This window comes from Syngnathus scovelli, unplaced genomic scaffold (assembly GCF_024217435.2).
Source record: "Syngnathus scovelli strain Florida unplaced genomic scaffold, RoL_Ssco_1.2 HiC_scaffold_28, whole genome shotgun sequence".
Classification (NCBI taxonomy): Eukaryota; Metazoa; Chordata; class Actinopteri; order Syngnathiformes; family Syngnathidae; genus Syngnathus; species Syngnathus scovelli.
Window position 1 is genome coordinate 765,832 of NW_026061370.1, and position 26,730 is coordinate 792,561.

Sequence of the window (26,730 nt, forward strand, 5' to 3'; positions counted from 1 at the left end):
GGCTAGTTGATCAACAGCAATGTTTTAAAGAAGGGTTCGTCTGGGAGTTGAACCCAGGACCTCCCACACCCAAAGCGAGAATCATACCCTTAGACCAACGAACAAGAATGAGGGCTTGCGGACCATGTTACATTCCGTGTAACGTTGGCCTGTCAAACGCTCCACATAATGATAGACAACAGTGTTTGCAAGAGGAGCTTGTCCGGGAGCTAAACCCAGGCAATCATGCACCCAAAGCAAGAATCATGCAAGAATCATTCCCCTGTACCAATGAGCCCCATAGTCGACCAGCTGACCCCGTTACATTCCGATTGGTAGCCCATGTGACATGGACCTGAAGACTGAATGTCAGTGATTAATGGAATAAATGGAATCTGGTTGGCCTAATGCTCCTAATTCCCTAACTTCAAGCCCTAACGCTAACTCTAAAACCCTAATAATAACCAAACCCTAATAATTAACCCCTAACCTGCTAACTCGCTAACGGTAACCCCCTCACATTTAACCCTAACCTTCAATGCTCCCCCTAAAGGTAGTGCCCTCTAAACTTGAAGGCAGGCATATATGAACCAGACCAGCAGATTGTCCCATTTCAGTACTGTTTTAGAAACCTTTACAGATGGTTAAAATCCACATAATAGGTATATGCGCATGTGTTCCGTGAGCGTTCTCCTTTCTGTCCCCTCCCTTTCCTTTCTTCCGCCAAGCAGTGCATCTTGCCCCAACACAGGGCATGTTCCTCGTTAGTATCGTGAATAGTATCTCTGCTTGTTGCGTGAAAGACCGGGGTTCGCTTTTCAACCCAAGTGCGTTAACCTATGTTTGCAGCAGAGTTATTATATAGCTGCATTGGTTGTGCGTGCGTCTGAACTTGAGTGACCTTTAAGTTTTTCAAATTGAACTGAAACGTTCATCTGTAGCCACCTTCTACTAAATCAGTGGTCCCCAACCTCTTTTGTGCCACGGACCGGTTACGTGTCAGAAATATTTTCGTGGACTGGCCTTTATATAAATAAATAACACATTTATACACCGTATGTTTCGGACTATAAGTCGAGGTTTTTTTTCATACTTTGGGTGGGGGGGCGACTTTTACTCAGGAGCGACTTATATGTGAATTTTTTCACAAATTTTTACTTTATCATTAACACTTTACTTATTTACTAGTATAGTTGATCACTTCACATGTTATTTTCACTTTTTAACCGCATGAGGGGGCACTATGGCTGTGGAATAATTGGAGCCTCACTGACAATGAGTTCCATTTACTGACTTCCGAAGTCGGGAGATTTAGTGATTTGGAGTTATACAGATTATTCGATAAACTTGTTATTTATTTTATAGTTATTTGATATATAGTTTATTTAGAGTAGCAACGTGTATGTTGTTAGACTTCAGTAGTTTCCGATTTTTTAGGGAGGCCGTGAAGGCAGCAGGGCGTGGGGGGGGCGGAAAGAGCGATCCTGGGCGCTTGCGTGTGTTGGCTCACATGTTGAGCTCTTGATTTGTGAAATAAAGAGCCGGCCTGTTACCAAACCCACGTCTTGCCTGGTACTTCTGTAACGCTACGATATAGTTATATATGTAGATCTGTGGAATAATTGGAGCCGCCAACTGAAAATGAGGCTGACATCAGCGCCGCACGTAGGTCCGGAATCGACAGCTGTTTATTTTGGGGGTTTTTTTACACATAGGATGAATATTCCGGTGGATTTAATGATTTGGAGTGACACGGATGGTTTGTTAAAATTGATGTTTATATTACATTTATTTGATATATCTAGTCTGACGTCCGTGGCACACGTATTCTTTCCGGCGTCAATTTTTTTTCTTTTTTTTTTTCTCAAGTGACACGGAAGACGAAGATTCTGATGGATTTATTGATTTGGAGTGACATGCATGGTTCGATAAAATAGTTGTTTATATTTTTGTTATTTCATACATAGTTTATATATTGTTATATGGGCCTGTAGCAAAATTTGAACTGCAACGCGCCGCTGACATCGGACTTGTTGACTTGACTTAAATCACTGACATTCAGTCTTCAGGTCCATGTCACATGGGCTACCAATCGGAATATAATGGGGTCAGCTGGTCTAGTATGGGGCTCATTGGTGCAGGGGAATGATTCTTGCCTAGGGTTCTTTGATTACCCGGGTAAAACTCCCGGACGGACTCTTCTTTGAAACACTGTTGTCTATCGTTGTATGGAGTGTTTGACAGGCCAATGTTACACAGAATGTAACATGGTCTGCAAGCTTTCTTTGAGGCTCGTTGGTCTAGGGCATGGGTGTCAAACTCATTTTTGTCGCGGGCCACATTGTAGTCAAAGTTTCCCTCGACGGGCCATTATGACTGTCAACCCAAATAAATAAACGCCTCATATTATATACAGTATAAGCTACAAAACAAACTGACAAATAATTGCTTTTTCAAATCAGACTCGTGGAAACTTTTCACATATTTCAAAAATAATTTTAAGAAGATTCTTAAAAGTTCCGACAATTTGCAATGTTAGTATGACATAGATTTAATGCACAATTTGTCGTTGCGGGCCACAGAAAATGATACGGTGGGCCATAACTGGCCCCCGGGCCTCGAGTTTGACACCAGTGGTCTAGGGGTATGAATCTTGCTTTGGGTGTGAGAGGTCTGGGGTTTAACTCCCAGATGATCCCTTCGTTAAAACATTGCTGTTGATCAACTAGCCCCATTTCATCTGAGGTGCATGTCACATGGGCTGTCAATTGAAACGAAACGGGTTGTGTTCATTTACCTTGGGTCTCTTGAATCTGTTGTTTCGATTCTCATCACTTGAATCTGCTGTTAGGGTTTTCCAGGTTATCTTTATCATAGGATTATGTTGGAATGTAGACTGTAATGATTAAATCAATCCTGTCTGGCCCTCACAATGTAATAATTAAATCAATCACGTCTGGCCCTCACAATGCAGAGTCTGTTTCCCACAATAGTGTAAAACACCCCCTGCTCTGATCTTCAGGGGTTCACCAAACCTGTCCACTCCCACCCCCACTCTGTTCCTCCTAATAAATATGCCCTTGCAGGGAGGAGACTTTTAGACTTCATTCCTGTAGCGAGTGAACTCTCCACCTGCAGGTGTCTAAAAGAACTTGCCTGTCTCCTTGTGGTTCTTGCAAAATAAGTTGGAGTAAGCAAATCTCTAACATTTTGGTGCCGAAACCCGGGACCCTCATACCCATCATCTGGCTGACGGAGGACGACGCGCTGTACACCGTCGACGGGCCAGCGTCCACTAGCCGGACCTGGTAAAGAAAGACCTGGGAAGGAAATTTTTCGCTGGGCCAGCATCTTAGGTCTGCCTTCGTCTGACAGAGGTGGATTGACGGGACCCGGCAGTGCAACGAACCAGGGGACAAGTAAGTTAAAGGCTTGAAATTGTGTTGTGTTGTTAAACGCGTAACACATAGAGGTGCACGGGAGATAGCTTGGGTTCAAGTCCCAGTGGAAGAAACAGGCTAAGAAAGGCAGAGCTTCTTTTTCGTTCATCGAAGAAGTGTGTAGACTCTTCTTTGTCTGTTTTTCCGAGCTGAGGGATCTGGCTTGGGTTAAAGTCCCAGTGGAAGGAACGTGCTAAGAAACACGGAGCTTCTTTTTTGTTAATCAAAGAAGGGCGTAGATTTTTCTTTGTATGTTTTTCCAAGCCAAAGAATAGCTTGGGTTCAAGTCCCAGTGGAAGAAACGGGCTAAGAAAAACAGAGCTTCTTTTTCTTAATTGAAGAAGGGCGTAGATTTTTTCTTTTGTCCGTTTTTCCAAAGCTGTTTGGGAGGGTTTTACACCCATCCCTGGATAGGCCTAAAAAAGCGCTGGAGTTTGTGTGATTGAGTGTGTGACTGGTAGGATAAATTGACTAAGAAGCAGTTCTAGCGTTGATCCATGGCAATAAAACAGGCTAGTAATTTGTTGAAAGGTCAATTTAAACCTGCATTGAGGATCCTCAAAGAAAAAAAAATTGAAAAAAAAAAAAAATTGTAAAACCTTAAGCTACTAAAATTAAGATGGGAAATAAAAACGGTAAATCTCTACCTCTTGACGGAGATGAGAAGTACATGGCGAGTAGATTTCTTAATTGCATGCAATATATGCCGAAGTGGAAGAAAAAGTATGGAGTAGAAGGGAAGTTGAGAGTTGAAGTGTGGAAGATAGTAGTTGATGTTTTAGAAGAGAGTGTGGATAAAAAGAAAAATGGACTGAAAAAGAAAACAAAAGAAAGAGAATTGGATTGTGCTAAAGTGTGGTTGAAAGCTTCACAAGAGAGAAAAGAACAAATCCAAAAGACAAAAGATAGAAAGATGAAAGGTGATGAGGCTGAGACTATGTTTGTCAGGCCGGAAGACAATGAGGCCGGAGTGCGCAGGCGCACTGCCGCGGCCACGGCTCCCGCCGACGCTGAAGGCGCAGCTCGAGCAGAGGAGCAAGAGGGGCCTTCCGCTCGTACACAAAACTTGTATCCAAGCTTAACAAACCTGCAGCCCCCCCCATATAACAACAAAAGAAGTCAGGGTCACATTACTAGAAGTCCTGTACAAACAAGAAGTTTGACCACTGCTGCTAGATTTTCTCAAAATTTGGACAAGGTTGATGTGTGCCCAATGATACAGGTGCCAAACCCTAATGTAGGGGAAGGCCAACTCCCACATACATATGTTTTCCGGCCATGGACTTTGGAAGAGGCAAGAAAAGCTGTTGAAGGGGTTACCCCTGTTGCTGAAGACCCAGCTATATGGGCAGAGGACATGGCTGGAATTATACATTCCTATAGACTGAATGGACATGAGGCAGGAGAAGCTGCAATGTCCTCCTTGGGAAAAGACTGGGCAAAGGTTAGGGGAAATTATACAGGTAGAAATAATCAAGGGCCTTTTCCCTATCCCGTTGAGGGAAATCAATTGGGAGGGGAGTATGCAGCACAATGGAATGGTCTTGTGCAAAGAGTGCGAACTATATTTCAAAGACGAGCGAATTATGGTCATTTGGCAGGAATAAAACAGAAGCTTGGCGAAGATACTGATGATTTTCGTTTGAGATTTGAAAAAGAATTCAGGGTGCATAGTGGCATCCCATTCAATGATACAGCTGAGAGTGCTTATCAACAACAGCTTAAAAATGCGCTCCTCACTAATTTCCGCCCTGAAATAGGCAACTGGGTGAGGAAACATTTGGTGGAAGTGGATGTTGCAAGTGTGACAACAACTATGCAATGGGCCAGACATGCTGAAAAAGTGATCAAAAAAGGCAAAAGTTCTGATGTATTTCATCTAGATAATGATGATGATGAACTAGATGAAGATACAACAGTCTTCTTCCAAGGGTCCCAGGAGGTTAGAGGGAGAGGTAGAGGCCAACAAGGTCGCAGGCCGCCATATAATTCAAAACCCCCACGAGATTCTGACAACTGTTGGAACTGTGGGAGACGAGGACACTTCGCACGAGAGTGTCGTTTTGCAAAACAATATCAATCAAAGGGTAGAGGAAATAGCAGAGGAGAAGCCAAATTTTTAGCATGACAAGCTTCCTCCTCTTTGACCGCTTATGCTCATACAGAGAAAGAAAGAATAGATGCCCATATGACAGCAAAACATGTCATTGTCAGATTATTAGAATTTTTTTTAGATTTTTAGAAGTCCTGTCCATCCAAGAAGTATGACAATGCTGTTTGTATGCCCAAATTACAAATGACTAGAGCTCAAATTGTGTTACACTGAAGTTAAAATATGCAAATCAAGTGGTAAAGAAATGCAACTTGCTTCTAGAAGATAAATAAATAAAATTAGAATGTGCTGTCCTCGTGTGCATGGGAGGGACCAGCTCATGATCGACCACAGGAAATGGCCAGCCTGTGACGAATCATTGTTGCTGGGAACTACCTTTTGCATGCGAGAGCTGTGCATGTGTGTGCGTATATGTTAAAATGATGAACATTGGCTAAAGTTTTAGTATAAAAAAAAAATTGCTAGACTGTGGTCTATCCAATTTGCACCGCAGAACAGAAATGATTTTGAAAGATAAAAATGAGAGGAAAAAGAAATCTGTTTGCAAGCAGAAACTAATCCACACTAGTCGAGCCCACATGAGAAATTCGAAAAAAAAAAAAAATGACAGAACATGCTTTCAGGAATTGGAAGAAGCTAAATTGTGAATTTAAGATTTTGCAATGCTACATTTAATAGGAATAATTGATTGGTTGTGTTATAAGATTATACAAAATTCTAAATGCAAGCTAAATCTGAGAGATTGGGTTCTTCAAATTTAAAAACAAAGAAAAAATTCAGATTAATTTGCCAGTTGGTTGTTATAGTTAAGTTTTTTTGAATTGGTGGATTGTTCTACCAGGAAACCTGAGTTGAAAATGATATATGAATGTTGTGTGGTGAGCTTGGATGAATTGGGACCAATGTAATAGAAAGACTCCTTTTTGGAGACTGCGTGTGAGATGCAAATGAACATTGATGAATGATAGCCTGAATGAAAAGAAATTACAGGTTGAATGTTAGAAAGAAACACGTAGCTTTTGGATTGATAATTAACTAGAAAAAAACTGGAGAACCAGTAACACATGTAGAAGATGTGTGAACTGAGAAATTGAGAAGCGTTTTGGAAAGAAAGTCAAATTAAATGATGATGGAATCGTATGTAGTAAAGAACGCATTCTCCCAAAAAGTTTGTCAAGGTGTGAGGCATGGGCGTTGCCAAGCCTCAAAAGGGGGGGGAGCGAGTAGGACAGATAGTGGAAGATAGTAATAAGACAACACTTTATGATGAATTTTCGAATACATTTGGTGTTATATTGTGGTAATTTTTTTGTTCTGGTGTAGATAGTTTAGCAACACGAGAGATTTAGAGGTTCAAAAGAAAGACAGTTAAAAGAAAACATTTTTGATTTGGACAATTGCAGGCTAACAGGAACATGAGAAAGATAAGAACTACGAGGTGGGATCCAATTTCATTGGGGAGATTGAGAATTCACAGCACCATACTCTAAGTCACATTTTTGAGCAAGCATGACAATAACATGTGAGAGGTCAAGACATACAGATCAGGGCTTGATGTGGAAAGCAGACCTCGATGAGTTGATTTTCAATAATGATACAGAAGACAACATACTGTCTGATTAAATTGGAACTATAGATAAAATGTAGCTCAAAAAAATAGGATGAGTTGCAGGATTTACGATATAAAAACGAGACCTCTGTTATTAGAAGAATTTGAAGTTTGGTAAACAAACATTACCAGCAAATTGATGGAAGCAGCTACATTTGGAGATAGTCTTACAAGTGTTCAAACCAGCCTGTCATTCTCAGTGTCAGGGCCCCTGAAACCCAATCCGAGTCTTCGCCTGCAGCCGTGAACAACTACAAAATGGTGCCTGGCTCTGAAGCACCTTTGACCTTTGGCGAAGGACAAGAAAAGACTGCTGTTGTGCTTGGAGGAGGACAAGTACACTCTGGAGGAAATACAACATCCTCGGGGACGAGAAAAGACAGTGAAAAGCGGAGGAACTCACAATGATGAAAATTGACTCATTTGAACAATGGACTCATTCAAGAGTGATGGATGGGGTCGCTCTGAAGCAACAACAAAAGAACACCAACTTGATAGGGTGAAGTGCGGCAAAAAGATATGGACTTGGAGTGTCCGACAACCAAATCGCACTCCTTGCTACGGCGTTCCCAAATTTGGTGGAGCTTGGTTCAAAGTGGAAGGGAGGTTCATTGTGCACTGAGTTTGACAGAACTGAGGAGATTTGATAAATAAATAAATAAATAGAAATTTGAAAAATACGTAGGGCTACAGATTATAATCAGAGATTGAACGGATTTGGATAAAACAAATAGGCTAAAACGGTAGGAAACAAGAGCAAGATCTTATATTTTGGCTCATCAAGCTTAAGACGTAGAGGTCGAGTTATATAAATTTTAGAACAGGACATTTGGCAGTCAGGAGGAAGCTAGGTTGCTCAATGTACCTACTCAATACAATAGTAAGGGTTTTTATACCACAGTGGAGGTTGGATGGTCAGAAAGTTAGGTACGTTCAATTTTTGACATTCACACAGTCATGCATAGGAGTCACAAGGCGACAGTTAACAAGACAATGACTGCAATAGGGGCCACCTACGACTGCACCGACATGAAAAAGTAGAAGTGAGAGAGCAGAGTATGGGATTATATGCTAAAACGTCTGCTATACAGTTACCAACAGGAGATTCTATCAAGAGAAGCTACATGAGAGATGGATTAGAATCTCTTTGTCTGCGTGGGTGCGTGTGTGTGTGTGTGTGTGTGTGTGTGTGTGTGTGTGTGTGTGTGTGTGTGTGTGTGTGTGTGTGTGTGTGTGTGTGTTCACACCCTGTGTGGGTGCGAGCGTGTGAGGACAAAGAAGGCATGGATAAGACAATCTCTTTTAAACCAGGAGGCAATAAATGGGAACGCCCCTGTCATAAATAGTTTTTGGTTAAAGGGAATCATTAGGAAGTGTTCAAACTCTTCCCGCAAACATTCCTATTTGCCAGTTAAATGGGCACTACAATTGACTACGAGAGTTGCAAACAACAGATGAAGAGCAGTCCTTGGCAGATTATATGATCAGGACGCTCAAACTGTGTCAAAGACAAATTTACTGCCGCTTGATCTTTCCTCCTCACAGGTCGACAACCCCATAAATCCAGTAGACTGGGTCTACATCGAGGTCATCAAAGGAAGGAACTGGGCCAGCCACGACGGGAGGGACCATTCCAAGTCTTGCTGACTACACATGTTGCACCCAAGGTTGCAGGACCCACAAATGCATTAACGACGACTGCTCTCCAGGAGGAAACTGGATGGGAGCTTTGGACATCACCGCTGTGTGCCAGGATGAGAGAGCTGTTTTCAAGGTGTAAGGGCTCTACTACCAACATGGCTGCACCATCGGACGGGACCTACTTCAGCCAGAAGTTCAGAGGCACTGCCCCACCTGCATCCTATGAGTGCACGTGCCTGTTCAGTACGGATCATGGTTTTGTGGTCACAGGAGTTGTCCGATGCTGCCTGCCAACTGGACAAGAGTGTGTGCGCCAGTGTGTGTGACAGACCTCACCTACAGACTAGAACATCATCAGCTGACGAAAACACGAGCACATATACAACTTCTTAGACGTGACAGACGTGATAATGATAATGAGACGTGGATTGCGTAGATGCTGTTCTGTTGAGCATGTTTTACAGAAACTTGATGATTTGACCATCGAAAATGCTTCGCAAGTGATGGATACAATGATGTACTGTTTCTGTGTTTTTGTTTTTTATTGATAGCATTCTGGTCGTCTTAGGCAAAGGGACCGTGTAAGAATTTTCCTGCTAATGACATCTGGCCAGCAGGTTTTTCGCTTACACAATAAGTTTGATCTGGGGTATTAAGGTAATGCCTCATCTTCACTGGAAAGTGTTGCTATCATTGTTTGTTGTTTTTATTTTTCCTATTCTTCTTTCTTCATTATACATATATATGTGTTTTTTTCTTACTTGTCTTTGTTGTTTGGGGTAGCATAATCATATGATAAAACAGGAGGGAGATGTTAGGGTTTTCCAGGTTATCTTTATCATAGGATTATGTTGGAATGTAGACTGTAATGATTAAATCAATCCTGTCTGGCCCTCACAATGTAATAATTAAATCAATCACGTCTGGCCCTCACAATGCAGAGTCTGTTTCCCACAATAGTGTAAAACACCCCCTGCTCTGATCTTATCAGAGGCCGGGGGTTCACCAAACCTGTCCACTCCCACCCCCACTCTGTTCCTCCTAATAAATATGCCCTTGCAGGGAGGAGACTTTTAGACTTCATTCCTGTAGCGAGTGAACTCTCCACCTGCAGGTGTCTAAAAGAACTTGCCTGTCTCCTTGTGGTTCTTGCAAAATAAGTTGGAGTAAGCAAATCTCTAACATCTGCCGTCATGTGTCATCCATTGCGCCACTCACCCTACAAGACTGTATCGACTGTAAACTTGTGTGGAAAACTGTCATTGTCCAAAGGAAGGCTGTTTAGCAACAGTGACCAGCAGACAAATTCAACAAGGTCATTTGATTATACCATAACCCGGATTCGAATCGAACATTAACCACTACACGATCATGGCCTGTACGCAGTAGCGTTAATAAGATGCACATGTTGGCCATGATCGTATAGTGGTTAGTACTCTGCGTTGTGGCCGCAGCAACCCCGGTTCGAATCCGAGTCATGGCACACTCCAATTACTGTGTGGAATTTGTCCCTTTCTTACTATTGCTAAACAGCCATCTTTTGGACAATGACGATTTTCCACACGTTTGCGGTCGATAGCCTTAACTTGTAGGGCGAGTGGCGCAATGGATAAAGCATCATGGCGTATTCAAATAATGTCACCCATTTTTTATTTTTATTTTCATTTTTTGCAAAAGCTTACAAGCCACATATTCCCGTGGGGCTCGTGGAGCAATGGATAACGAACGCATCTGTCTACAGATCAGAAGATTCCAGGACTCCTGGCCAGCTCACATGCCATTTTGTGGTCAACATTAGCTATGTGTAATTTCTGTGAACTATTGGGTTGAAGTAACTCACAGACACTGTCAACCAATAGTCTTTCCAATTTTGTCTCATCTCGAGACTTAGGGATCTTCGGATCTGCGTAGTTATTGGATAGTTCCACCAACATTTTAACATCAACAATCTTTCATGGTCTGCTTGAGTGTCGTGGCTGAAGATCCTAGAGAAAAGACCCTAAACATGCAACTGCATGTTGGCCATAATATAGCATTGAGGCGGCTGCAACCCCAGTTTGAATCTGGTTAATAGCCGAATGAACTTGTTGCAGTTATTTTTTATTCACCCTCAACAGTCTTACGTTGGACCATGACAAATTTACATACACGCAAGCTTACAGAAAATGACAACTTCCCGTGGGGCTAGTGGCTCGTTCCTTGCTCTGAACGGACAGCCAAAACGATTCCTAACACTTACTAATTAAGTCCTAACCAATTCCTGTGTGTGTATGGGGGAGGGGGGGGGGGGGGGGGGGGGGCAAAGGAACCAATCAGATGGCCCGAATCCATGCATGGCCGATGACGGCAGTGATCAACACAGTGATATTTGAGAATTGAAATGAAGTTTATAGGATTTGCAGACAGTGTACAATCATTATTTAAACAAAAGTAGGCAGGCGCATACATTTGGAAACCCCAACAGAAAAATGACATCAATATTTAGTAGTTCCTCCTTTTGCAGAAATAACAGCCTCTGAACCAGTGGTTCTTAACCTGGATTCGGTCAAACTCTAGGGGTTCGGTGAGTCGGTCTCAGGGGTTTAGCAGAGCCTCCCTCCACTGCGGAGGTCCGAACACACCTGATTTATAAATTCGTGATAACGCATATCTGAACTGGTCTCGCAAAGGCAACAGCAGAAGTACTACTGATTTGCTGGTATATCATTTGTCGTGAATTCATGCATTGTGTTGGTTTTATTCTTTCAACAAGGTGGTGTCCATGCACTTCTGCATAAGTTCCGCTCTAGTCTTCTGGCCCAACTCTTTCGTACATATGATGACCATGGAAAGTTCTTTGCGAATGATCAATCTTTGCCTTTCATGTTCATCGGGACTACCCTTTTAATAGGTACCTACACTGTGTATTTGGATAGAGACTGCTGAAAGGGGACACATATATGCCTCGTGAACTACATGCATTACTGCGGGTGAAGAAGAGTGAACAAATAAGTCAGCAGACAAGCTTGCCGATTTATTAGTGCCCAGAAGAGCAGCACTCTGTTCCGTACTGTAACCTGCTAGGTTTGTTCCCGGTTCTTTATCTTTAATGCTCGATATGCTAACAGCAATTACCAAGAGGCAGCCTTCACAGTTTAACTCTTTAATGTATGCCAGAATGATCGATGCACAGCTGTGGAGCCCTTTCTGCCAGATGCGAAAGAAGGTCCCTCTCTCAGCGCCAAGGTTCCTGCTCTTATACTACTCTGGGCCGCCTTCCTGCAAGGAGGCGACTCTGCCTAATCTGTATGATAACGTGTGACCTTGTCGTCTTAACTGAGAGCGAATTCTACATATGTGCAAAGGGTGTCATAGAGAAGAGAAAGCTCTTATTGTTCCTCCCCACGGAAATCTTTAGTAAAAGGCGAACGATTTATTCGATCTGAAGAGAAAAAAGAATGAGCTGATAATCTGGGTGAAAACGGGCCACCCCACTGCTGGTCTCACCAAATTCACAGGCGGTCTCACACTCAAATTGCAGCAACCATTCCTTCTAATACAAACAATAGACGTTCATAGATTTACTATACTTAGAAGGCCTCAACCTAAATAGAAGGTTTAAACGAACGAGTATTTTGTGTTCATTAATGTCTTTTTTACTTAAAACATTGTTGGCGCACAGGATTGTAGGTACCTGATCGAACACATTCTTTCAAACAGCGATTGGGCGTCTATTTTGAGTATTGAAGGTAAAAACAGTTGTATGTCTTGGTACGTGTACTTTTGATATCAGAGAATGGGAAATGATCCCATATCTGTGTTTTATTTGAAAACATGTGATTTCATAACGACACAAATCGGGAAAGAAAATACGATCGTAATTTCTCAAATGATTTCTCAAATTTCAGAAGTGCTCGATATCTCTCGTGTCGCAAATAATTGAGGCTTTTGTCGTTGCAGTGGAGGTGAATTTGGAGTGTAATTCACCTCCACTGCGACGGTGGCGTTCGAGATTTGACATTTGAATATAAATCTGTCCGTTACATTCCGATTGGTAGCGAATATGACATGGACCTGAGGACTGCATTTTAGTGATGAACGAATTCTGATTAATATCATAGCCGGTTTGGGCGTGCCCTTTCAGGGTCATATTTTGTTTCTACCGCTGCCTCGTGGCAGCCAGGCCTAAAAAAAGATGGGAACACCTGAAGGAGGGAGTTTCACCAAGATGAATTTGGAAGAACTTTATGAAATAAAGTTGATGTTAAAACATAGGTGGACGTAATGTCTGGAAGCCTGCGTTCAACAGAAGGCTGTTTGGCAACAGTGAACAACGGACAAATTCAGCAAGGTAATTTACTGACGCCATGACCCAGATTCGTTCCGGTGATGCTACGGCCACAACACTATACGATCATGACCAATATGCAATCGCATACAATAAGTTTAGGGTCTTTTCTTTAGGATCTTCAGCCAAGACACCCATGAAAGAATGTTGATGTTAAAATGTCGGTGGAACTATCCAACTGTGCAGATCCGATGATCCCAAAGATTTGGGGTGAGACAACATTGAAAAAACGTTTTGCTTTGTTTACAGTGTCACTTATTTTGTGGCTTACCTTTTCTTCGTTACACATCTAAAGTATCGTATCATTTTACCTTGCGGCTTATACTACACCGTACATACCATATCACGTCGCCTATTCAACTCATGCATGAGATGCGATCGCTGAAATATTTAGGCGATGGGTTGCTACTCCATTGTGCTCTCCACTCATCATTTCATATCACATCCTCGTCGGTTTCACATTCACATCCAAAGTATCTTGGCACAACATACGTAACATGACTTATCAACACTAGACGAGGTGGCCGAGAGGTTAAGGCGATGGATTGCTAATTCGTTGTGCTCTGCACGCATGGGTTCAAATCCCATCCTTGTCGAAGGCTTGCTTTGAGAGAATATTTGCCACAAACTAAACAGGAAAGAGGGTTCTTACCTGTGTATGTGTTTTGAACTGTTGCTTCTCTGAGAATCTTTGACCACAAACTGAGCAGGCAAAAGGTTTTTCTCACCAGTGTGGGTTCTTGTGTGTCTTTTGAAGTTTCCCATCTCTGAGAATCTTTGGCCACAAACTGAGTAAGAAAAAGGCTTTTCACCTGTGTGTGTTCTTGCATGTGTTTCTAAATTTACCTTCTGAGAGAATCTTTGGCCACAAACTGAGCAGGAAAAAGGGTTCTTACCAGTGTGGGTTGTTGTGTGTCTTTTCAAGCTTCCTTTCTCTGAGAATCTTTGGCCACAAGCTGAGCAGGAAACATTTTTTTCACCTGTGTGTGTTCTTCCATGTGTTTTTAAGTTTACCTTCTGGGAGAATCTTTGAAATTCTGCTGGAATGTAATGGGGTCAGCTGGTCTACTATGGGGCTCATTGGTGCAGGGGAATGATTCTCGCCTAGGGTTCTTTGATTGCCCGGGTTAAACTCCCGGACGAGCTCTTCTTTGAAACACTGTTGTCTATCGTTGTGTGGAGTCAAAGTCAAAGTCAAAGTCAGCTTTATTGTCAATTTCTCCACATGCCAAAGACACACAAAGAAACCGAAATTCCGTTCCCCCCTATCCCACGGTGACAAGACATGGCTCACAACAGACAAACAAGTAAACAAGTATAACAAAAGCGTGCTGAATAAATAATGAATAAATAACACAACAATAATAAATAAATAAATAAATAAATAAATAAATAAATAAATAAATAAATAAATAAATAAATAAATAAATAAATAAGAGGAGCAGAAAAAAAAGGAGCAAGTGCGCGTACAGCAGACATTCCCGAAAATAGCGCAACAGTGCCGCACGCTACGCAGAAGGGGGTAGCGAGTTCAGGGCCCTAACAGCCTGGAGAAAGAAGCTGTTGGCGAGTCTGGTGGTGCGGGAGCGCAGGCTCCTGTACCTCTTCCCAGAGGGCAGAAGGTCAAACAAAGAGTGAGCCGGGTGACTCACATCTCTGGCAATCGAGGATGCCTTGCGGGCGAGATGGGAGGTGTAAATGTCCTTCAGGGAGGGGAGCGAAGCACCAATAGTCTTACCAGCCGTATTCACTATGCGCTGCAGGGCCTTCAAGTTCTGTTCAGTGCAGTTACCACCCCAGACAGCGATGCAACTGGTGAGGACGCTCTCAATGGTGCCATGGTAGAATGTAGACAGGACTGCCTGAGGAGCACATGCACGCCTGAGCTTCCGCAGGAAGTACAGGCGGCGCTGAGCTTTCTTTGCCAGTGACGAGGTGTTTGCGGACCAGGAGAGGTCCTCACTGATGTGCACCCCCAGGAACTTGGTGCAGCTCACCCTCTCCACCACAGCACCGTCGATGATCAGCGGCAGGTGTGTTGTGTGACCCTTCCGGAAGTCAACAATGATTTCCTTGGTCTTATTGACGTTCAGCAGGAGGTTGTTGTCCCTGCACCACGTGGTCAGAAGGTCAACTTCCGACCTGTACCGAGTCTCGTCGCCTTTCGTGATGAGACCCACCAGAGTCGTGTCGTCAGCAAACTTCACTATGTGGTTGTCGCTGTAGGTCGCAGTGCAGTCATGCGTCAGCAGGGTGAAGAGCAATGGACTGAGCACGCAGCCCTGGGGGGCCCCCGTGCTCAGCGTGATGCTGCCGGAGATTTTGTCGCCAACACGCACCACCTGAGGCCTCTGACAGAGGAAGTCCAGTATCCAGTTGCAGAGGGAGGTACTGAGGCCCAGCTCATCGAGTTTGCAGATGAGTCGCTGCGGCACAATGGTGTTGAAGGCAGAGCTGAAGTCCACAAACAGCAACCTCACATATGAGTCCTTTCTCATATGACAGGCCAATGTTACACAGAATGTACCATGGTCTGCAAGCTTTCTTTGAGGCTCGTTGGTCTAGGGCAGGGGTGTCAAACTCATTTTTGTCGCGGGCTACATTGTAGTCAAAGTTTCCCTCGATGGGCCATTATGACTGTCAACCCAAATAAATAAACGCCTCATATTATATACAGTATAAGCTACAAAACAAACTGACAAATAATTGCTTTTTCAAATCAGACTCGTGGAAACTTTTCACATATTTCAAAAATAATTTTAAGAAGATTCTTAAAAGTTCCGACAATTTGCAATGTTAGTATGACATAGATTTAATGCACAATTTGTCGTTGCGGGCCACAGAAAATGATACGGTGGGCCATAACTGGCCCCGGGCCTCGAGTTTGACACCAGTGGTCTAGGGGTATGAATCTTGCTTTGGGTGTGAGAGGTCTGGGGTTTAACTCCCAGATGATCCCTTCGTTAAAACATTGCTGTTGATCAACTAGCCCCATTTCATCTGAGGTGCATGTCACATGGGCTGTCAATTGAAACGAAACAGGTTGTGTTCATTTACCTTGGGTCTCTTGAATCTGTTGTTTCGATTCTCATCACTTGAATCTGCCGTCATGTGTCATCCATTGCGCCACTCACCCTACAAGACTGTATCGACTGTAAACTTGTGTGGAAAACTGTCATTGTCCAAAGGAAGGCTGTTTAGCAACAGTGACCAGCAGACAAATTCAACAAGGTCATTTGATTATACCATAACCCGGATTCGAATCGAACATTAACCACTACACGATCATGGCCTGTACGCAGTAGCGTTAATTAGATGCACATGTTGGCCATGATCGTATAGTGGTTAGTACTCTGCGTTGTGGCTGCAGCAACCCCGGTTCGAATCCGAGTCATGGCACACTCCAATTACTGTGTGGAATTTGTCCCTTTCTTACTATTGCTAAACAGCCATCTTTTGGACAATGACGATTTTCCACACGTTTGCGGTCGATAGCCTTAACTTGTAGGGCGAGTGGCGCAATGGATAAAGCATCATGGCGTATTCAAATAATGTCACCCATTTTTTATTTTCATTTTTTGCAAAAGCTTACAAGCCACATATTCCCGTGGGGCTCGTGGAGCAATGGATAACGAACGCATCTGTCTACAGATCAGAAGATTCCAGGACTCCTGGCCAGCTCACATGCCATTTTGTGGTCAACATTAGCTATGTGTAATTTCTGTGAACTATTGGGTTGAAGTAACTCACAGACACTGTCAACCAATAGTCTTTCCAATTTTGTCTCATCTCGAGACTTAGGGATCATCGGATCTGCGTAGTTATTGGATAGTTCCACCAACATTTTAACATCAACAATCTTTCATGGTCTGCTTGAGTGTCGTGGCTGAAGATCCTAGAGAAAAGACCCTAAACATGCAACTGCATGTTGGCCATAATATAGCATTGAGGCGGCTGCAACCCCAGTTTGAATCTGGTTAATAGCCGAATGAACTTGTTGCAGTTATTTTTTATTCACCCTCAACAGTCTTACGTTGGACCATGACAAATTTACATACACGCAAGCTTACAGAAAATGACAACTTCCCGTGGGGCTAGTGGCTCGTTCCTTGCTCTGAACGGACAGCCAAAACGATTCCTAACACTTATTAATCAAGTCCTAACCAATTCCTGTGTGTGTATGGGGGAGGGGGGGGGGCAAAGGAACCAATCAGATGGCCCGAATCCATGCATGGCCGATGACGGCAGTGATCAACACAGTGATATTTGAGAATTGAAATGAAGTTTATAGGATTTGCAGACAGTGTACAATCATTATTTAAACAAAAGTAGGCAGGCGCATACATTTGGAAACCCCAACAGAAAAATGACATCAATATTTAGTAGTTCCTCCTTTTGCAGAAATAACAGCCTCTGAACCAGTGGTTCTTAACCTGGATTCGGTCAAACTCTAGGGGTTCGGTGAGTCGGTCTCAGGGGTTTAGCAGAGCCTCCCTCCACTGCGGAGGTCCGAACACACCTGATTTATAAATTCGTGATAACGCATATCTGAACTGGTCTCGCAAAGGCAACAGCAGAAGTACTACTGATTTGCTGGTATATCATTTGTCGTGAATTCATGCATTGTGTTGGTTTTATTCTTTCAACAAGGTGGTGTCCATGCACTTCTGCATAAGTTCCGCTCTAGTCTTCTGGCCCAACTCTTTCGTACATATGATGACCATGGAAAGTTCTTTGCGAATGATCAATCTTTGCCTTTCATGTTCATCGGGACTACCCTTTTAATAGGTACCTACACTGTGTATTTGGATAGAGACTGCTGAAAGGGGACACATATATGCCTCGTGAACTACATGCTATATTTATTACTGCGGGTGAAGAAGAGTGAACAAATAAGTCAGCAGACAAGCTTGCCGATTTATTAGTGCCCAGAAGAGCAGCACTCTGTTCCGTACTGTAACCTGCTAGGTTTGTTCCCGGTTCTTTATCTTTAATGCTCGATATGCTAACAGCAATTACCAAGAGGCAGCCTTCACAGTTTAACTCTTTAATGTATGCCAGAATGATCGATGCACAGCTGTGGAGCCCTTTCTGCCAGATGCGAAAGAAGGTCCCTCTCTCAGCGCCAAGGTTCCTGCTCTTATACTACTCTGGGCCGCCTTCCTGCAAGGAGGCGACTCTGCCTAATCTGTATGATAACGTGTGACCTTGTCGTCTTAACTGAGAGCGAATTCTACATATGTGCAAAGGGTGTCATAGAGAAGAGAAAGCTAATAAAGCAAGAGAAGGGTTGCAGCGATATAACGGCATAGCTCAAGCTACCCAGCTAAACACATGTGCCAAAGAGGCCTATTCTAACAAACCGTTGGTGAGAATGGCTAGAGATAGACTCTTATTGTTCCTCCCCACGGAAATCTTTAGTAAAAGGCGAACGATTTATTCGATCTGAAGAGAAAAAAGAATGAGCTGATAATCTGGGTGAAAACGGGCCACCCCACTGCTGGTCTCACCAAATTCACAGGCGGTCTCACACTCAAATTGCAGCAACCATTCCTTCTAATATAAACAATAGACGTTCATAGATTTACTATACTTAGAAGGCCTCAACCTAAATAGAAGGTTTAAACGAACGAGTATTTTGTGTTCATTAATGTCTTTTTTACTTAAAACATTGTTGGCGCACAGGATTGTAGGTACCTGATCGAACACATTCTTTCAAACAGCGATTGGGCGTCTATTTTGAGTATTGAAGGTAAAAACAGTTGTATGTCTTGGTACGTGTACTTTTGATATCAGAGAATGGGAAATGATCCCATATCTGTGTTTTATTTGAAAACATGTGATTTCATAACGACACAAATCGGGAAAGAAAATACGATCGTAATTTCTCAAATGATTTCTCAAATTTCAGAAGTGCTCTATATCTCTCGTGTCGCAAATAATTGAGGCTTTTGTCGTTGCAGTGGAGGTGAATTTGGAGTGTAATTCACCTCCACTGCGACGGTGGCGTTCGAGATTTGACATTTGAATATAAATCTGTCCGTTACATTCCGATTGGTAGCGAATATGACATGGACCTGAGGACTGCATTTTAGTGATGAACGAATTCTGATTAATATCATAGCCGGTTTGGGCGTGCCCTTTCAGGGTCATATTTTGTTTCTACCGCTGCCTCGTGGCAGCCAGGCCTAAAAAAAGATGGGAACACCTGAGGGAGGGAGTTTCACCAAGATGAATTTGGAAGAACTTTATGAAATAAAGTTGATGTTAAAACATAGGTGGACGTAATGTCTGGAAGCCTGCGTTCAACAGAAGGCTGTTTGGCAACAGTGAACAACGGACAAATTCAGCAAGGTAATTTACTGACGCCATGACCCAGATTCGTTCCGGTGATGCTACGGCCACAACACTATACGATCATGACCAATATGCAATCGCATACAATAAGTTTAGGGTCTTTTCTTTAGGATCTTCAGCCAAGACACCCATGAAAGAATGTTGATGTTAAAATGTCGGTGGAACTATCCAACTGTGCAGATCCGATGATCCCAAAGATTTGGGGTGAGACAACATTGAAAAAACGTTTTGCTTTGTTTACAGTGTCACTTATTTTGTGGCTTACCTTTTCTTCGTTACACATCTAAAGTATCGTATCATTTTACCTTGCGGCTTATACTACACCGTACATACCATATCACGTCGCCTATTCAACTCATGCATGAGATGCGATCGCTGAAATATTTAGGCGATGGGTTGCTACTCCATTGTGCTCTCCACTCATCATTTCATATCACATCCTCGTCGGTTTCACATTCACATCCAAAGTATCTTGGCACAACATACGTAACATGACTTATCAACACAAGACGAGGTGGCCGAGAGGTTAAGGCGATGGATTGCTAATTTGTTGTGCTCTGCACGCATGGGTTCAAATTCCATCCTTGTCGAAGGCTTGCTTTGAGAGAATATTTGCCACAAACTAAACAGGAAAGAGGGTTCTTACCTGTGTATGTGTTTTGAACTGTCGCTTCTCTGAGAATCTTTGACCACAAACTGAGCAGGCAAAAGGTTTTTCTCACCAGTGTGGGTTCTTGTGTGTCTTTTGAAGTTTCCCATCTCTGAGAATCTTTGGCCACAAACTGAGTAAGAAAAAGGCTTTTCACCTGTGTGTGTTCTTACATGTGTTTCTAAATTTACCTTCTGAGAGAATCTTTGGCCACAAACTGAGCAGGAAAAAGGGTTCTTACCAGTGTGGGTTGTTGTGTGTCTTTTCAAGCTTCCTTTCTCTGAGAATCTTTGGCCACAAGCTGAGCAGGAAACATTTTTTTCACCTGTGTGTGTTCTTCCATGTGTTTTTAAGTTTACCTTCTGGGAGAATCTTTGAAATTCTGCTGGAATGTAATGGGGTCAGCTGGTCTACTATGGGGCTCATTGGTGCAGGGGAATGATTCTCGCCTAGGGTTCTTTGATTGCCCGGGTTAAACTCCCGGACGAGCTCTTCTTTGAAACACTGTTGTCTATCGTTGTGTGGAGTCAAAGTCAAAGTCAAAGTCAGCTTTATTGTCAATTTCTCCACATGCCAAAGACACACAAAGAAACCGAAATTTCGTTCCCCCCTATCCCACGGTGACAAGACATGGCTCACAACAGACAAACAAGTAAACAAGTATAACAAAAGCGTGCTGAATAAATAATGAATAAATAACACAACAATAATAAATAAATAAATAAATAAATAAATAAATAAATAAATAAATAAATAAATAAATAAATAAGAGGAGCAGAAAAAAAAGGAGCAAGTGCGCGTACAGCAGACATTCCCGAAAATAGCGCAACAGTGCCGCACGCTACGCAGAAGGGGGTAGCGAGTTCAGGGCCCTAACAGCCTGGAGAAAGAAGCTGTTGGCGAGTCTGGTGGTGCGGGAGCGCAGGCTCCTGTACCTCTTCCCAGAGGGCAGAAGGTCAAACAAAGAGTGAGCCGGGTGACTCACATCTCTGGCAATCGAGGTTGCCTTGCGGGCGAGATGGGAGGTGTAAATGTCCTTCAGGGAGGGGAGCGAAGCACCAATAGTCTTACCAGCCGTATTCACTATGCGCTGCAGGGCCTTCAAGTTCTGTTCAGTGCAGTTACCACCCCAGACAGCGATGCAACTGGTGAGGACGCTCTCAATGGTGCCACGGTAGAATGTAGACAGGACTGCCTGAGGAGCACATGCACGCCTGAGCTTCCGCAGGAAGTACAGGCGGCGCTGAGCTTTCTTTGCCAGTGACGAGGTGTTTGCGGACCAGGAGAGGTCCTCACTGATGTGCACCCCCAGGAACTTGGTGCAGCTCACCCTCTCCACCACAGCACCGTCGATGATCAGCGGCAGGTGTGTTGTGTGACCCTTCCGGAAGTCAACAATGATTTCCTTGGTCTTATTGACGTTCAGCAGGAGGTTGTTGTCCCTGCACCACGTGGTCAGAAGGTCAACTTCCGACCTGTACCGAGTCTCGTCGCCTTTCGTGATGAGACCCACCAGAGTCGTGTCGTCAGCAAACTTCACTATGTGGTTGTCGCTGTAGGTCGCAGTGCAGTCATGCGTCAGCAGGGTGAAGAGCAATGGACTGAGCACGCAGCCCTGGGGGGCCCCCGTGCTCAGCGTGATGCTGGCGGAGATTTTGTCGCCAACACGCACCACCTGAGGCCTCTGACAGAGGAAGTCCAGTATCCAGTTGCAGAGGGAGGTACTGAGGCCCAGCTCATCGAGTTTGCAGATGAGTCGCTGCGGCACAATGGTGTTGAAGGCAGAGCTGAAGTCCACAAACAGCAACCTCACATATGAGTCCTTTCTCATATGACAGGCCAATGTTACACAGAATGTACCATGGTCTGCAAGCTTTCTTTGAGGCTCGTTGGTCTAGGGCAGGGGTGTCAAACTCATTTTTGTCGCGGGCCACATTGTAGTCAAAGTTTCCCTCGATGGGCCATTATGACTGTCAACCCAAATAAATAAACGCCTCATATTATATACAGTATAAGCTACAAAACAAACTGACAAATAATTGCTTTTTCAAATCAGACTCGTGGAAACTTTTCACATATTTCAAAAATAATTTTAAGAAGATTCTTAAAAGTTCCGACAATTTGCAATGTTAGTATGACATAGATTTAATGCACAATTTGTCGTTGCGGGCCACAGAAAATGATACGGTGGGCCATAACTGGCCCCGGGCCTCGAGTTTGACACCAGTGGTCTAGGGGTATGAATCTTGCTTTGGGTGTGAGAGGTCTGGGGTTTAACTCCCAGATGATCCCTTTGTTAAAACATTGCTGTTGATCAACTAGCCCCATTTCATCTGAGGTGCATGTCACATGGGCTGTCAATTGAAACGAAACGGGTTGTGTTCATTTACCTTGGGTCTCTTGAATCTGTTGTTTCGATTCTCATCACTTGAATCTGCCGTCATGTGTCATCCATTGCGCCACTCACCCTACAAGACTGTATCGACTGTAAACTTGTGTGGAAAACTGTCATTGTCCAAAGGAAGGCTGCTTAGCAACAGTGACCAGCAGACAAATTCATCAAAGTAATTTGATTATACCATAACCCGGATTCGAATGGAACACAACCATTAACCACTACACGATCATGGCCTGTATGCAGTAGCGTTAAATAAGTTGCGCATATTGGCCATGATCATATAGTGGTTAGTACTCGGTGTTGTGGCTGCAGCAACCCTGGTTCGAATCAGGGTCATGGCATACTCAAATAACTATGTGGAATTTGTCCCTTGCTCACTATTGCTGAACAGCCATCTTTTGGACAATGACGATTTTCCTCACGTTTGCGGTCGATAGCCTTAACTTGTAGGGCGAATGGCGCAATGGATAAAGCATCATGGCATATTCAAATAATGTCACCCATTTTTTTTTTGTTTTTCATTTTTGCAAAAGTGTTACACACAAGTTTATAAGCCACATATTCCTGTGGGGCTCGTGGAGCAATGGATAACGCATCTGTCTACAAATCAAAAGATTCCAGGACTCCTGGCCAGCTCACATACCATTTTGTGGTCAACATTAGCTATGTGTAATTTATGTGAACTTTTGGGTTGAAGTAACTCACAGACACCATCAAAAAATAGTCTTTCCAATTTTGTCTGATCTCAAGTCTTAGGAATCATCGGATCTGCGTAGTTATTGGATAGTTCAACCAACATTTTAACATCGACATTCTTTCATGGTCTGCCTGGGTGTCGTGGCTGAAGTTCCTAGAGAAAAGACCCTAAACATGCAACTGCATATTGGCCATAATATAGCAATGAGGCGGCTGCAACCCCAGTTTGAATCTGGTTAATAGCAGAATAAACTTGTTGCAGTTATTTTTTATTCACCCTAAACAGTCTTACGTTGGACCATGACAAATTTACATACACACAAGCTTACAAAAAATGACAACTTCCCGTGGGGCTAGTGGCTTGTTTCTTGCTCTGAACAGACAGGCAAAACGATTCCTAGCATTTACTAATCAAGTCCTAACCAATTCCTGTGTGTATGGGGGGGCAAAGGAACCAATCAGATGGCCCGAATCCATGCATGGCGGATGATGGCAGTGATCAACACAGATATTTGAGAAGTGAAATGAAGTTTATAGGATTTGCAGACAGGGTGCAATCATTATTTAAACAAAAGTAGGCAGGTGCATACATTTGGAAACTCCAACAGAAAAATGACAGCAATATTTAGTAGATCCTCCTTTTGCAGAAATTGTTAAGGATCGGACAGTACAGCCAAGTGCGTAACGACGGACTTTATTTGAAGGGGATGATGGGAACAGCTGGCGCTGGAGCGGCGATCGGGCTGGAGAGGACAACGATTCTGCGAGGGTTTCGAGTAGTCAAGTGAGTCAATTCTCTCCGGGAATGATGAGCGAAGCAGCATCAAGGGACAGACTGGCACTCGGGTCTGCGCTGGCAGCGCTGATATAGCGCTGTCCATGAACCCGTGGCAGGTGACGGTGATCCCACTGACAGGGGGGCGTGGTCCCGTCGCAGGTGGCACCAGCACGTGACAGAAATAACTGCCTCTAAACCAGTGGTTCTTAACCTGGATTTGGTCAAACTCTAGGGGTTCGGTGAGTCGGTCTCAGGGGTTCAGCAGAGCCTCCACTGCGGAGGTCCGAACACACCAGATTTATAAATTCGTGATAAAGCATATCTGAACTGGTCTCGCAAAGGCAATAGCAGAAGTCACACCGATTTGGTGGTATGTCATTTGTCGTGAATTCATGCATTGTGTTGGTTTTATTCTTTCAGCAAGGTGGTGTTCATGCACTTCTGCATGAGTTCCGCTCTATTCTGGCCCAACTCTTTCGGTGCAGCCGTTGTACATATGATGACCCTGGAAAGTTCTTGGCGAATTATCCATCTTTGCCTTTCATGTTCATCGGGTCTACCATTTTAATAGGTATCTACACTGTGTATTTGGATAGAGACTGCTGAAAGGGGAAGCATATATGCCTCGTGAACTATATTTATTACTGCGGGTGAAGAAGAGTGAACAAATAAGTCATCAGACAAGTTTGCCGATTTATTAGTGCCCAGAAGAGCAGCACTCTGTTCCGTACTGTAACCTGTTAGGTTTGATCCCAGTTCTTTATCTTTAATGCTCGATATGCTAACAGCAATTACCAAGAGGCAGCCTTCACAGTTTAACTATTTGATGTATGCCAGAATGATCGATGCACAGCTGTGGAGCCCTTTCTGCGAGATGCGAAAGAAGGTCCCTCTCCCAGCGCCAAGGTTCCTGCTCTTATACTACTCTGGGCCGCCTTTCTGCAAGGAGGCGACTCTGCCTAGCCTGTGTGATGACGTGTGACCTTGTAGTCTTAACTGAGAGCGACTTCTACATATGTGCAAAGGGTGTCATAGAGAAGAGAAAGCTAATAAAGCAAGAGAAGGGTTGCAGCGATATAACGGCATAGCTCAAGCTACCCAGCTAATCACATGTGCCAAAGAGGCCTATTCTAACAAACCGTTGCTGAGAATGGGTAGACGGGGAAGCCTGTAAGTGAGTCCGTCACTCGCATACTCCATCGCTTCTCGGCCTTTTGGCTAAAATCAAGTGTAGTCTCGGTTCTTGGGTTTGAGGGATTAAGAGAGCTGATCATAGAAGAGAGAATTTTAACCATAAAAGTGGTGCCAAAGAGGCCTATTCTAACAAACCGTTGGTGAGAATGGGTAGAGATAGACTCTTATTGTTCCTCCCCACGGAAATCTTTAGTAAAAGGCGAAAGATTTATTCCATCTGAAAAGAAAGAGAGATCTGATAATCTGGGTCAAAACGGGCCACGTCACTGCTGGTCTCACCAAATTCACAGGCGGTCTCACACTCAAATTGTAGCAACCAGTCCTTCTAATACAAACAATAGACGTTGATAGATTTACTATACTTACAAGGACTCAACCTAAATAGAAGGTTTAAACAAGTATTTTGTTTTCATTAATGTCTTTTTTACTTTAAACATCTTTGGCGCACAGGATTGTAGGTACCTGATCAAACCTTCTTTCAAACAGCGTCACCTATCGATTGGGCGTCTATTATGAGTATTGAAGGTAAAAACAGTTGTATGTCTTGGTACGTGTACTTTTGGTATGAGAGAATGGGAAATGATCCCATCTCTGTGTTTTATTTGAAAACGTGTGATTTCATAACTTTATTCAAATCGGGAAACAAAATACGATCGTAATTTCTCAAATGATTTCTCAAATTTCAGAAGTGCTCTATATCTCTCGTGTCGCAAATAATTGAGGCTTTTCTCGTTGCTGGCATGGTTTGGAGTGTAATTTACCTCCACTGTGATGGTGGCGTTCGATATTTGACATTTGAATATAAATCTGTCAATTTACTTTAGAAAGTAAATGTTGTTTTCTAGAAATCTATACTGAGATGTATGAGGAACAACAATCGGGCGTATTCTTAAAAAGACAGACCTACAGCCGACAAAAAGGTTTTGATACGTTCATATCATATGACGAGTCAGGAACGTGGTAATTCCATATTATTTTGCATTGACTAATTTGGTTAATACAGTTTAGCAAGCAAATGCACAGTTCCATAGTACAGTTAATAACATGCTCAAAAGCATTCAGTGTGTCACAGCACCGCAGACCTAAACTCCATGTACGTACGACTGCGTGTGATTTTTGTTTTAATCAGAAAGACCAGGGGAGAGCGCGAACGCAGTCCACGACTGTTGTGTTTATACGGAGTAGAGATGAACACGAATGCAACTTCTTTATTCAGCAACTTTTTATTTTCTCCCCACTCATGTCTTACATAGCAGTACAATGCCCCTGGCGCACCACAGAGCCCCCAACTGTCAACATTATTTGAGACCTCCAATAACAAACTATATAATATTATAGTTTCAACATACGATAATACCACATCTCCCTTTTTCCAGGGATCATAGGGTAGACTGCCTTTGTCTCGTCAGACCTTAGAGCAGTGGTTCTTAACCTGGGTTCGATCGAACCCTAGGGGTTAGGTGAGTCGGCTTCAGGGGTTCGGCAGAGCTGGTATGTCATTGCCCCGCCCCCGCCCCGCTACCCCCCCCCCCCCCGCCCCCCCGCCCAC

The 26,730-nt window shown here is 43.4% G+C and overlaps 4 non-coding genes across 4 annotated transcripts; 1 reads left to right on the top strand and 3 right to left on the bottom strand.

Moving 5' to 3' along the window:
- Positions 1–12,107: 12,107 nt before the first annotated feature.
- Positions 12,108–12,221, bottom strand: LOC125993388 (U5 spliceosomal RNA). The gene has a single exon (XR_007490182.1). It is a non-coding gene; the product is annotated as a U5 spliceosomal RNA (small nuclear RNA).
- Positions 12,222–13,623: 1,402 nt separating this feature from the next.
- trnas-gcu (transfer RNA serine (anticodon GCU)) lies at positions 13,624–13,705 on the top strand. Its single transcript has one exon. It is a non-coding gene; the product is annotated as a tRNA-Ser (tRNA).
- Positions 13,706–18,462: 4,757 nt separating this feature from the next.
- LOC125993384 (U5 spliceosomal RNA) lies at positions 18,463–18,574 on the bottom strand. Its single transcript, XR_007490179.1, has one exon. It is a non-coding gene; the product is annotated as a U5 spliceosomal RNA (small nuclear RNA).
- A 6,732-nt stretch (positions 18,575–25,306) lies between these two features.
- On the bottom strand, positions 25,307–25,416 carry LOC125993377 (U5 spliceosomal RNA). Its single transcript, XR_007490171.1, has one exon. It is a non-coding gene; the product is annotated as a U5 spliceosomal RNA (small nuclear RNA).
- Between the last annotated feature and the right edge of the window lie 1,314 nt (positions 25,417–26,730).